Raw genomic sequence first — 13,340 nt, forward strand, 5'->3', positions numbered from 1 at the left:
GGGCAATCTATAGAGCACAGGCAAGGTCTCTGTTGTGCATGATGATACAGCAAGTATACTTTGCAAATGGCTTAACCTGGTGACTTTAAATAAGGTGAAAATTTCAGTAGATGTACTTTCTTTAAATAGTATAGAGAAGCTACATTATAAGAGCCTATGAAAGATGCTTAGAATGTGTTTTTAAATCAGAAATATCAGTAAATATGGATGTCTCTTTAAATATTAAAAATACTTATGCAGTGAAATAACCAAAGCCAGCATGGTAAAAATATCATTGTAGACACTGTGTACACATCTCATACAAGCAGATTGATTTAAACAGTGTGAAATAGTTTTATTCAATGGCAAGCGTGCTCATGATAATTTAAATTAATAGGTAATTTATTGGTTTTGTAGAACTGATCTGCTGTTTGTAAGTGAAAGCCAGGTAAAGTTAAGTTTGAATGTGTTCTTTGGCCTTGTAGCCTAATTTAGCTCTTCTCCAATGTTTCTTCTCATTTTTATGGGAAACAGTTTTGACACAAATTCAGGCAGACTAATGGCAGACTTTGGCAAAATCTGCCTATTATTAATTTCTTTGAATTTGTGTACTTGTTTGACATTTGTAAAATGTGTGTGGCATACAATGAATCTGATTAAAGATTCCACCGGTACAGTAAACTAATATAACTTGTTTGTAAAATTACTCATTTCATAGCATCTGCCAAATTTAATACAAAGAAAAAGTAACAAATTATTTTGTACCTCACCTCTTCTTTTTCTATGAGAGATTGTGATCATGTTGGGAAATACAAAAACTTTATGAACAATTTAAAAAGTGTTCTTGCTAACAACCTGAATTCATAAGTAGCTTAAAGTCCACTAAAAATTGACTGAAGTTCACAGCTGTTGGAAGAAGCTTATATTCACCCTGTGCAAATCCTGCTGCTCCCCCCTGAGCAAGCAGCTGTACAATTACTCAGCTGGCCCTGCCCTAAGGAGAGATTGCAAGCCTTGGCATTTGGATTTGAGTAGATGAAGAGGAAGCTGCAGGATGCAAACTGTAGGATGTAAAATTGCAGCACATCAGCTGCTTTATGGTAACTGCCTCTGTGCACTGCTCTGCTTTGTGATAAAGGTGGTGAGTCTGCTTCACAGAGTAGCTCTTCACCTTGCACGTGGCATGAGATGGAAATTCCAGGTGTTTGCTTTCTTCATGACTGAAAGAGCAGTATGCCACCCATGTGCCAGTCATTTGTGATGCATGTGCATACATGATGCCCGTTTAAATAACAGCTGTGAAACATTTCCTTGGCAAGAAACAAGTTCTGGTTTGTTTGGGCAGTGAGTAACCCCTCCTGCTTTGCTGCAGCAGGGCAGGCTGTGTGTGAGCTGCATAGTTCACAAGAGTGGAGAGAGACTGAAGAAGGGCTGCTGAGGGAAGTAGGATGGCATCAGAGGACAAAAAAAATTCTTCTGCTTAAGGTTTTACTCTCTCCTTGCTATTTCTGAGGAAGGAGATGCTGTTTCCCTCAGTAGTTGTTGCCTGTTGACACAAAAACAGAATATTACAAGGCTGGATTGTAGCATAAGTGTTACCTGGTATAATTACTTCATGTGTTGTCACAAGAAGTGCTGTCGCAGTGATACACTATTAGTGTTTGTTAAAAAAATATCAACTTGAGTCTCTTCTTGTTAGAAGTTAATTTCAGGGATATATGTTCCTTAAATGCAGATGCTTCCAAACTGATCTAAACTCTGATTATTCTCTCACAAGTATCTTAAAATTATGCCACTGAAGAAAAAAGTTAAAATTCAAGTCTTGTGAAAGTGAAACAGTTGAAAGTGGAGATGTCTTACTGAAATATACTGTCTGCATACAACTTTACTTATTTCCTTTCACTATATCAGGAGAAATAAATTTGTAAGGTTTTCTCTCCTGCTAGCACTGCAGCAGTAACACAGGTAAAATGAGTGAATGAAACCTATTGTTTATTTACAGATTTAGAATAATTATCAAGTTTTATTGATTCAGTCAAATTTTAGTCTCTGTGAAAATTATATTGAGAAACTATATCTGGTGGTAACATGTGGCAGTTGAACAGAAGTCTCCTCAGATTTCCTCATGCATCCACACAGCCACCTGTTGGAAAAAAGTTTAAGCAAAAGCATTGTGGAAGTCATGCTATGTGATAATCAGGGACGTGAATTTATTGGTTCAATTTAGACCTAAAATCTGACAACCTATTGTACAAGCTGAACAGAGATTCATTCAAGAGATTATCCCACATGAATTAGTTGTAGAGATTAATATGCACAATAAATTTTGTTAGGAGTGGGTAGTGGCAGGAAGTAATCAGTCATTGGTACAGTATCTGAGACAAGGTATGCATGCATGGCACCAGACTCTATTTTAGGATTTTTAATTATTAAGTTGTTATCATTATATATTTTAATTTTTTAAATATTTAATAATTTACATTTCTAATGTCAATATTACAGTGAAAAAGATAGCAATATTAATTGTATTGTGAAGGCATTTTTTGTTCTCTGTTTTGTTTGTTTTCTGTCTGCTGCTACAGAAAAAAAGCAGAGAAAACTGAATTTGGCTCCGAGTGTCGTGTCCTCTGAAATTGATAAGATTGGCTAAATATGATTTGAATGATATGTCATTGTTTGAAAATGTATTTTATAATATAAAAGCTTATTCCAAGTTCATAATTTCAAAAGAGAAATGTTGTAATAAATAACCTTATGGGAGTTGAACAATATAATAATAATAATAACCTTTATTTTAGTTATACAGAGTTCTCAGATACTAGGAAGGCTGTTTTGAAATTTGGGACAGGAACTTGGTCATACCTATATGAAAAAAAAAACTATTCTCAGGAGCATCCAAAATTAGGGTATTTTAAAAATTTATTTTAACTGTTTTTTCGTTGTATGTTTTTTTAAATGGTTACACTTGCAACTCTACAAACAGCTGTGGACGAGAGGCCCATATTTGGGTGGGACCCTTTTTTCTACTTCAAGATCACTTTGCCCTCCAGTAATAATTTTGCCATTTGCCTTTTCTTTGATGACAGCTTGTCACCCAGACAGGTTTAGCTGCCTCTTGTTTCATTCACCATAGTACTTAAGTAGCCTTGCTCTTAGTCCTAAAAAACTCACTGCATATAATTGTTATGCTTCAAGAAGTCCATGGAGTAGAAAGCAAGACTGGACACAGAAAGCTTAAAAATCTTAACAATTTTTATTGTAATGAATGGTCTTAATTGTCAAGTTGCAGGTATAAGCTTGAAGTTGAATATGTCTCTGGATAGGCATGGCACTCCTGGAAGATCAGAATGTGTCTGATGTATTGTATCAAGCACCTCATCCTCATTTAGAAAAAAACTCTTGGACAGATACACTCCTTCACCCTTCTCTAAGTGGGGGCTGCACATTTTTACTTTATGTACTGATGTTTCAGGCACAGTTTCAAAAGGTAGTTCAGGCAGAGTATCATTTAGGTTAAATTAAACTGCTTCCAGTGTCTCTGCTAGCTTGCTTAGGATAAAATTCAGGTACAAAGTAACACATCTTGGACATTCTCTTTCACTTCTTGATGAAGAATTCAACATTTTCTGTGGGTCAGCAGTTAACTAGCCTTGACAACCAGTGGCAGGGCAATGGCTGTAATAGTATGTTTCTAAACATATGGGATAAAGTAATATCCATAGTATTGATCTTTTTTAAAATGCTTGCTTGTATTGCAGCCATGCTTTCACTGCGAGTTAGCATGTTCTGTTTAGGAATTAGAATAGTAAGTGATGCTAATCCAAATATATCAGAGCTAAATTTTGTCATGGGGGGGTGAGAATGACACCGGGTTCAAGTTTTGTGGGGGGTTATCATCTGCAGACATTTCCTGCATTCACTAGGCTCTTACCTGTTTTACACAGTTTCTTAATGCAATTTGTAAATAGTTCATTACTATTTTGTGCATTTGGCTTCTTTTTTTGAGGAGTTTGCTCTCAGCATGTAGGGAATGCTATGTATTATGCTGCAAGAAATTACTTTTAAATGGGGCAGGAACTGTTCGTGTAGGTTTGGTTTGCTCTCCCTCGATCGTTGTCAGTTGTATCTTTCTGTTTTATCACTAGATGGCAACATAGCATCACTCCATATCAAAAATTGCTCTAACCAGAGATTGGCTTTTTCTGTCACATTTTTTACAGCAGAGCTTGAGTAATTCACCCCACCCCCCGAAATGAGAACATATGCATGCTGGTAATATCAGTAAATTGTTTCTTAATGTTGTGAGTTCTAGTATTACTTCTTTCTATCTTATTAACTGCTGCTTGTTTAGACAACTGATGTGCAGAATAATCAAGTAAGATAAAATAATATTACTTTGTAAATTAGCAGTCTTTTTTTTCTTCCAAATAAAAACCACTATTGATTCATCTGAATCATCTCACGTATGCTTGGTTATTTTGCTAAAACACCTTTTATTGAAGTACTTGTGTCCACACCTACAAGAAGAGATTTTGCATCATTTTTGCCTTTCCAATACTTATTTACTGAGATAAGCCTGGTAGTTAATATATCTACTGACAGAAAAATACTGAAGTAAGTTTGGGATGAAACAATCTGTATGAAATAATTACATGCAAGAGTCTCCTTAGCATCTCCCTTGAGAGCAGTGAGCCCACAGACTAATTCAAATGCTGGTCTGATTGGACAGCATGATTATGAATAGACAAGGTATGAAAAATACAATTTCAAATTTCTGTGTCTTGGGAGACGTATTTTCCAGTAAAATGAGAGAAAAATAAACAAGAGCAATCTTAACCGAGCTACCAGCTTCTTTTGCTTTTGGAACCTTGAACAGAGTCACAGTTTTGCTCAGTATTTGGTAAACAGGGAGTCAGAGGCTGTCAGGCTTCTTAGGTCTTCTCTGAAACTCAGAAACAGCTTCTCAGGAAACTCGAAATAGTTTGTAAGAATAGGAACAGGTTCTGTCCTTTATCATGTTTTCTCCAGAAGCCAAACGTAGAGAGCTTATGTTCCTTCCAGGTCTGCTTTGTACTAACTGAATTTTTGGATATTTAAGTTTCTGTCAGCCCTGATGCAGTAGAACAGAACTGTTTGGCATCTGAACAAGTCATTTTCCTCAGAGCTGCTGGTCTTTTTGCACCCTGTCACATCCATTACTAACCATCATGTGTTTAATGAACCAGGTATATTATGCCAACTGAAGTTAGAAAAGTAATATTGGAAAGCTATGCAGCTACTATTAATTGAAAAGAAATGGAAATACTTGGCCATAAATCTTTAGAAACTAGTTTCATTTTTAGCTGCTTTTTAATAACATAAGAAAGTTTAAACTGTAGTAGAAACAATGACTTGGTCTTTATGTTTTTCACACATAAGAGTGGCAGATTGAAATCTTTCTCACTGAACGATTGATATGTTATATCAAGATAAATAAAAATAACAGGTTTAATGACTGATGATTTTTCATTCCATTAGGAAATTTCTGTGGAACCCAGAAACAGATAAGCACCAGGTAGGAGTTACAGATTTAATTCTAGATGGATATGAAAAAGAATGCATATGAAAAAGAAAACCAGGGTGCGACATTCAATACCTGAATAAAACCTCTCCTTTTTTACATAGCCTGTATTGATTGGGATAAATACAGTTGTCTAGTGGAACTTCATTCTGAAGAGTATTACCAACCTGTTATTTCTTTGTAAGTAAACTGCTGATAAATTGTGAAGCATAAGGAAGATTTCTGCTGCCAACGTCATGTAGCAGTGTGAAGCTGCAGAAAGCACCCCAGTGCAGTGGCAGGAGTAATGTTATGGAATCTTTATGTTCTTTTTCACACATAGTACAGGATGCTTTGGTTCCAGTGGGTATTGCTGGAATGGAAAGGTGCCTGAAGATGCCTGAGGGTAAAATGTCTTGTCAGCATGCTGCCCACCCATCTCACCCTCTGCAATGGCAGCAGCTCTACATGCTCCATGCACAGTCCTGAGTGAAAGGCAGTGTGTGTGCTTCTGCTGTTTTATTGGGATGCCACATCCCACATGTTTTACAGATATGGTGGTGGAGATTCATATGCTAGAAATGTTGAAGCAAAGTTTATATTATGGGAGGTGAAAGGCAGAAATGACTATGGGTACACTTCATTCATGAAAGGAGGAAGCCATCTACTGAGAATATAATTTAAATGTTTTATGCATAATGGTCTACAAGCAAAGTATGGCTGTTCTTCTACACATGTTGAAACCTCTTCAGTCTAAATTACTGTACATAGCTGCATAACATTTCAACTTTTATATACTGGACTCATAGACTAGTCAGTTATACAGGGGAGAGGTATCAAAATAATACAGTAAACAGAAATTAACCAGTGGAATATGATCTGGGAAACAAAACTTCAAAAATCACTTTGAAATTTCAGACTGCCTGCTCTCCAAAGAGGGAAAAAATGTAAAATGCTAATCCATATGGTCATTGAAACTGATTCTGCCCTATCTACTCAAAATTAGTACACTGATTACTTTTCAGTAAGATGACAAAGGTGATTTAATCCACCTGCTTATCTACATATATTGTAAGGAACTACATGCAGAGAACTTTGGTAGCATCCTCTGACAGCTCAGTTTATGAAAGTACTGGGTGATATTCTTCACAGCCATGCTGGAGGTTTGGACATAATCCTACTGACTCATTTGCAAACCTGACAAACACAATTATCTCTTAAAGATAAGTCAATCAAATATACTGAAGCATAATGCCACCTCTCTATATACCATCAAATTATACAGAATTAATTTTCACATTTTTAATCTGTTGGGTTTTGGCTTTTTTTGATTTGGATTCTTAACAGGCAAGTTATCTGAATAAAGCAGTCTTAGACCATGATGCTTAAAATAAAAACTCTACACTAGATAAAATATGGTGAAAAGTATGACAATCAATATTCAGAAATAGCTGGTGATAGTGTGAATAAAAACTATTGTTATCTTACTTGATATCCTTGCATTACAGAGAGCCTTGGAGGAGGGGGGTCATAGTGAAGAATTGATAGTGTGGAGTGAAGCTCATGTAGTGAAGCTCATATGACAATACTGCATTGGTTTAACCATAAAATGATCTAAAAGGGTAGTTTGAAAGTACATTACCAGCATTGTTAGTTATTACATTGCAATAAAGGCAATCATAATTTAGGTATCACTTAATACTCAGTACAACATTCTTTGTGGTCAACAATGGGAATAATTGAAACTCTTGTAATAAGAAGAGTGGAACACAAAGAGTGCTAGACAGGAAGCCAGAGGGGGATTATAGAACTACCAAAAATTCCTAAGATGCAACACACATGAGGAAGTTGTCAGAAGAAAAGTGGGTTCTTTTCTTCCAGTGGAAGAAGCCAGTGGAAGCAGAATAGGCAACACAAATTGTGTTCATCCTTCCTAAAAACTAAAGGCAAACAATAAGTTATTTCTGGCTTACAAGCCTGGAGTATCTGGCTTGAAAGTTCTCCAAAAACTTGTCTTCACTGTGTTGCTCAGAGAGTAAGAAATTTGTCTGAAATCCCTCTACATCAAAGCCAGAGACAGTTTTGTTACCAGTGCCCAATTGGAAAGTATTCTGTTTGGATATCCTATTTATCAGCAGCTTCCTTGGCATTTAGGTCAACATCTAAAAGTGTTTGGGCTTTTGCTGAAAGGAACAATACTGTCATTACAATTCAGTAAGCATTTTTAGTAGTGTCTGTGCTCTTGATACTAGAAACACAGCTTATTTAAGTTTAGGGTGAACTCTATTTCATCATTGCAGCTACATGTGTCTGTCTGTTTAAATTATTTCTACCATTAGAATATACTTCTCATAAAAACAGTACTGCTTTTATGCATCGATTCTTATTTAAGAGGCCTGACTCATCTGTACCCTTCTTGTTGATAGAATCTAATCTTAGTCACAAATATAATTCTAGATAAATTTAAGTATGTTGGTAAAATAGTTTCAAATCATAGATTAGCCCAGCTAGAAGGGCTTGAAGTATCATCTGGTCCAAGCTTTAGTGGGAAAGAGACCCTAGATGAGATTATCCAGTACCTTGCCTGATTGTGTCTTGAAATCCTCCTGTGATGGGGACCCTACCACAACCCTGCTGCGGTTGTTCCAGTGAATGCTATTTTTTAGCCTTGCACCATTAGGTTAAAGATTATTCCATGTGAAGATCAGTATGATTTTCCCACCTTCTTGATGGCAGACTTTTGAAGAAGCAAAGCAGACTGAGTTCTCCTGCTGACAAACTGTTCTCTTCATGGAACCATAATTAATTTTTTTCATCTTTTAATAACAGAATTGAGTATGGGACTACAAACCTCTTCTAAACTGCCTACTATGATAACCTCCTCAATCTCCGTTACCTTGGTCTATTAGTGTCAGTTCCTCATGGATGAGCTTTTTTCTAGTTTTCTACAAAGATAAACATGACTTCTAGAACACACACAGAACTCCTATCCAAGACTTTTCAAACTCTCATTTAGCCCAGGAAATGCTTGCATGCATGGTTTTTCCCCCTAAAAGTCATTCTTCTGCAGAAGCAACCTTTCACATTTTATATGTTAATGTACTTTATCTAAATTAACAAGATTATTTTCTAACAGGTTACACACACATACCACTGGTACAGATGTAGACACTTACAGACAATACATCTTCAGAAATGCACAGAAAGTAACCTCTTTTTATTTTTGCTGTTTGATTGATCAGATTCCCATTGGAAGCCATGACAGGAACACCCAAGTGTTATAAGGTGAAAGAATGTAAAAGAATGTATAAACCATTACATCTGTAGTTTTTAACTTGAAGCAGCCAAGATAGATTGAAAAAAAATGGAATATGTTCTGTACTATCCACTGAACTAAGCCTTCATCCTGTCCAAGACTTTAGCCAATTATGAAGCATCTTCATGCTCCTTTCAGACTGAGGAAAATATTTTCTGAAGATTTTATTAAAGAAATTATGAAGCATGTTTTAATTTCTTTTATATTCTGCCTCTTCTGTCCAGCAGTATTCTTGAGGTCTGTGTCATAGAGACTGAACACCATAACCTGAGTACATCAGAAAGTTCTCCAGGATGCTGTCTTTAAAATACAGTTACTGTAAGGACTGATACATGTGTTTGGTAAATTACTAACAGTTTCTTAATAGCTCTGTAAAGGGACTCAATGATATAATTTATGTTCACGTGGACATTTAATTTATTCTCAACTGAACATTTATGCCGCAGAATCTATAAATAACTGCCAGCCACTACTCACACATAAACAAAGCACTGCACCAAAGCCATGTTTGTGCTTAATGGTTTTTCAAAGCTAGTTCGAAAATCAGTAACTGTTTTATTCTTTCTTTTCAGAATTACAGATCCTGTTTTCTGTTTCACCAGAACAGTGCAAGTGAGGGACTGCCCAAGATGCATCAGATTTTAAACAGCTCTTTGAACAATTACACTGTTTGGGCTACTAGTCAGAGTGCCATTTATGTGTTCAGAGTGAGGAAATTAGATCAAAATTACAGGTTAATTTTTTTTTAAATGTCATAAAATGTAATGCTGTGGGGTGATGCCTACCCTTGATATTTTAAAAATACTTTTGCTCAGGATTTCCTTTAGCTTTGGGTACTGTCAGTATTTTCATTACTACCTAGCTCTAACTTAGAAATGAAGGTGTCCTTTCTCAGAATCCTTACTTTTCCATTTTTCAGGCCAATATACAGTATATATACCGAGTACATAATCTGAAAATGAGGCATTTACAAAAAAAAAACCAAACAAACCACAACAAAACCAACCATAATACTTGTAAATTAACATAGGTTATCTGAAAATCTTTGAAAAAATCCTACTTTATATTTTTACAAGAACTTTCCAAGAGTATTACTTCTATTCAAGAATATTTGTCTACTTTTTAATTCAAATTAACAATTTTATATTTCAACTTTTCTATTCAATCCAATTTATTTTTCAACAACTTGATCTGTAAAATATTCAATGTACAACCCTTCATCTCATATATATTAGGAACAAAGATAAATTCCAGTAAGAAGTCAATAAAATAAACTGGTATGTTCACATTTCATGGTGGCTTACTTCTACTAGCCCAACTTGCAGTTGAAACCAACAAGTGTAAAATTTCTCAACCTGAAAACCAATCCCAGCACAGGAGACAGTCCTGGCTTTTCTTCTTTCAAATTTCCTTGCTTGAACCACCACCACAGAGGTCAGATGGAAAACCCTCCTGCTGTAGGGATGCTCAGTACCTTGCAGTTTCTGCAATGTTCCCTGCTTATACTAAAACCACAGTAGGCAGAACAGTTTTCAAACTTTTTCTAACCTCTCTCAGAGCTGTACAAATCCCTTGTCTCCTGATTTTCTCAGAGACACATTATTACCTCTCATGTAAAGCTCCACAAGCCCTGCTGATACTGCTGGGATGACTCATGTAGAAAACACTTTCCAAGGCAAAGGAGACATAAAAACATGTATTTACATGCCTGAATGCTCACATAGTTGACTTTAAGGCAGAAAAGAATATTTTTAACTGCAAATATATTAAAAATTGACCATCTACTTAATTTTGAATGTTACTTATAACTTCAGAAGGTTTTGAATAATGTTAATAATTTAATAATTCTAACCTGCCTATCAAAAACTTGAATTTTTCATTAGATATGTAAGGGTGGATGATTCTGGGCACTGGACAGTTTCATAAAGTTCTGGTTTTTCTCTCAGCTGTTAAAATTACCTGAAACATTTAAAAGCATTCTGTGCAGTCCATACCTAAGGTATAATTGAAAAGTAACAGTTTGCAGACATTTCTAAATCTTAGTATTTAATATATTAAATTATTCGTATCGTCTTATTTTATTTTTTAATATTTGTGTGAAATAATGTAATTATTCATATATTACATTCATATTCATATAGTACAAAAGCATAAAGACAAGATTCCATGTGCCTGCTCTGTGCAGGTGGTTCACAACTAGAGACAGAATTCATCCACACATTATTAATGATGCAGTTTCCCAGAATCTCTGAACTTGAACAGGAAGTTTGCCAGCCCATCAGAACTTGTTTGCTGCATTGCAAGTGTTCTCATAAGATCCACAAAGCCAGACTTTGTGGCTTTGCAACTGCTCGGATTTTTTTTCTAGCCATAAATATTTGCCTTTCAAGAAATGGTGTTTCTGCAGCCTCCTGGTAAAAATACAGTATGCATACCCAGAAACATCAAAGGATTCCTTTAGCCAAGCTTACAACTTATTTGACTGGGTGAAGTGTTCAGAGATTTTACTCAGATCCCAACCTTCAGGCCTCAGCCTGGTAAACCAGTGGATATTACCTGCTTCTTATTCCAACTTCTGTGGTGTTTATTTTCTGTGTTCTGTACAAAAGATACCTGGAGTTGAAAAGCGTTTTAAACCAAATTAAATTCTAGTCACCTCTTATTAGGAGAAGGCTTTATTCTTGTTCCCTAGTAAAATTGAGTGCCATTGGCTGAAAAGCAAATAATTTGGGTATTGCTATTGTATTCTGATCGCTATGACTTACCAAATAAATATTTTAATGAGCTACTGTACTGAGCGAATGTACTGCTAGTATGAAATCTGAGATATTCTGAAATGATTAAGCCAGGAATCTAGAAATTAAATGTATTTTAATGCTGTTTCATTTGCATTTCAGGTCAGATACACCTAGAATTATACTCTATTCGATCATAATGCTCTTCATCTTTTTGGAAGTCATCATCAGCTACAAATATACTACTACTAAAATAGAAACACTCAGCTTCCAAGAGAACTAGGGCAAGACTTAAGACCAGCACCTACCACTGACAACCTATAAAAAATTGTCAAAAGTTGTTGTCACTTTGGACCCAGGAAATATTTCTTCACAATGTTTTTATTAGAACTTTTTGTATCTCTCTAATGTGTTTAGTTACAAATATAAAGGACATGCTATCAAATACGACTTTAACTGATTTGTGAGTGCTGGTCAGTGCTTGCTATTGGCTTGTAACAGACTCCTTTTCATTCAAAGTAAATGAAGCTACAGTTGTGTGCTCATGCTTGGCTTAGTCTCACCTCCTTATGGCTTTCTCTGACTTACCTAATTCACTTTGACTGTGTGAACTATGATAGAAATATGCATGCAAAAATTCCACTCAATCCAAGGGGCTGCAGCCAATTCACTTCCCATAATGAGCAAAACACTCACAGAGGGAGCATTCTATGTTCCTGAAGACATTTTTTTGATACTCCATGTTTTCTTGTTTAACAAAGGTTAATTCTATCTTTACCTATTTGGATTACACATTCTCTGCAGCTTATTCTCTTCTTTAATATATAAACATAAGGGTTACTATACTTGTTATAATAAAGTGTCTTATTTGAATCTTTTTTAATTCCAGATAAAGACAGTTTTGCACTTCTAGACAGAATTTCCTTATTGGCAAGTTGAGATACCTTGTAAAGCTTATACTGTTGATGGCAATTGTTCTTTGTCCTAAAATTAGTTTGATTAAACTACATGGGTAAATAAATGGTTGAACTTGTTACAATCACTTTATTTAATACTCACAGTTAATGAAAGATTCCATAAAGATTATAAAAGCTCCAGAAATCAAAGAATGCATGAGCATTTTAAAAATAATTTTGCATGATTCACATCCCATTTATTTCAGTCCAGTCTGTACCAAGACAGAAATCAGAAAACATCAGAAATTAATTTTGAAATTTCCCCTCCAATATAAAGTCTGTTCCTACTCAACATTGTCAGTCTTTCCTTTAAAAGAGGATGCTCCCAGTTCCTTGTGGAGCATTTGCACATCTATTTTCCACCTTAGCTGTGTGTATGCCAAATGCACAAGACACACATGAGGTGTGCAGCAACATCTGTGTGGGGTGTTCTGCGTTTCCCTGTGGCTCTAAGGTGCTTCAGCTTCGTCGCTCTAATGGCTGAAAACTGGTGTTTCTCTAATCTTGACTATTTATGCACCTTTAAAAACTAAACAGACAATGGCATTTTCCATGAATAAAGCAGACTGCTCTTTAAGCATATTTCTCCCATACAAGGACAGGAGAATGTCGTGGCATGAAGTAAATGTAGTATCGATTGGAAGACAATGGTTTTGGTTTGTGTTTTCTCCAAGAAGATTTCTATTAAGGGCTCAAGCAGCTTGGCTTTAAATTTTACAAAGCAGATGTCCCTGCATTCACATATTATACATCTTTTGCTGTAAAAGTGCCTACTGCAGATCACTGCCCCTTTACCGTCTGGCCAAACTCAGCTT

The sequence above is a fragment of the Calypte anna genome, chromosome 3 (genome assembly GCF_003957555.1).
Source record: "Calypte anna isolate BGI_N300 chromosome 3, bCalAnn1_v1.p, whole genome shotgun sequence".
NCBI lineage: Eukaryota > Metazoa > Chordata > Aves > Apodiformes > Trochilidae > Calypte > Calypte anna.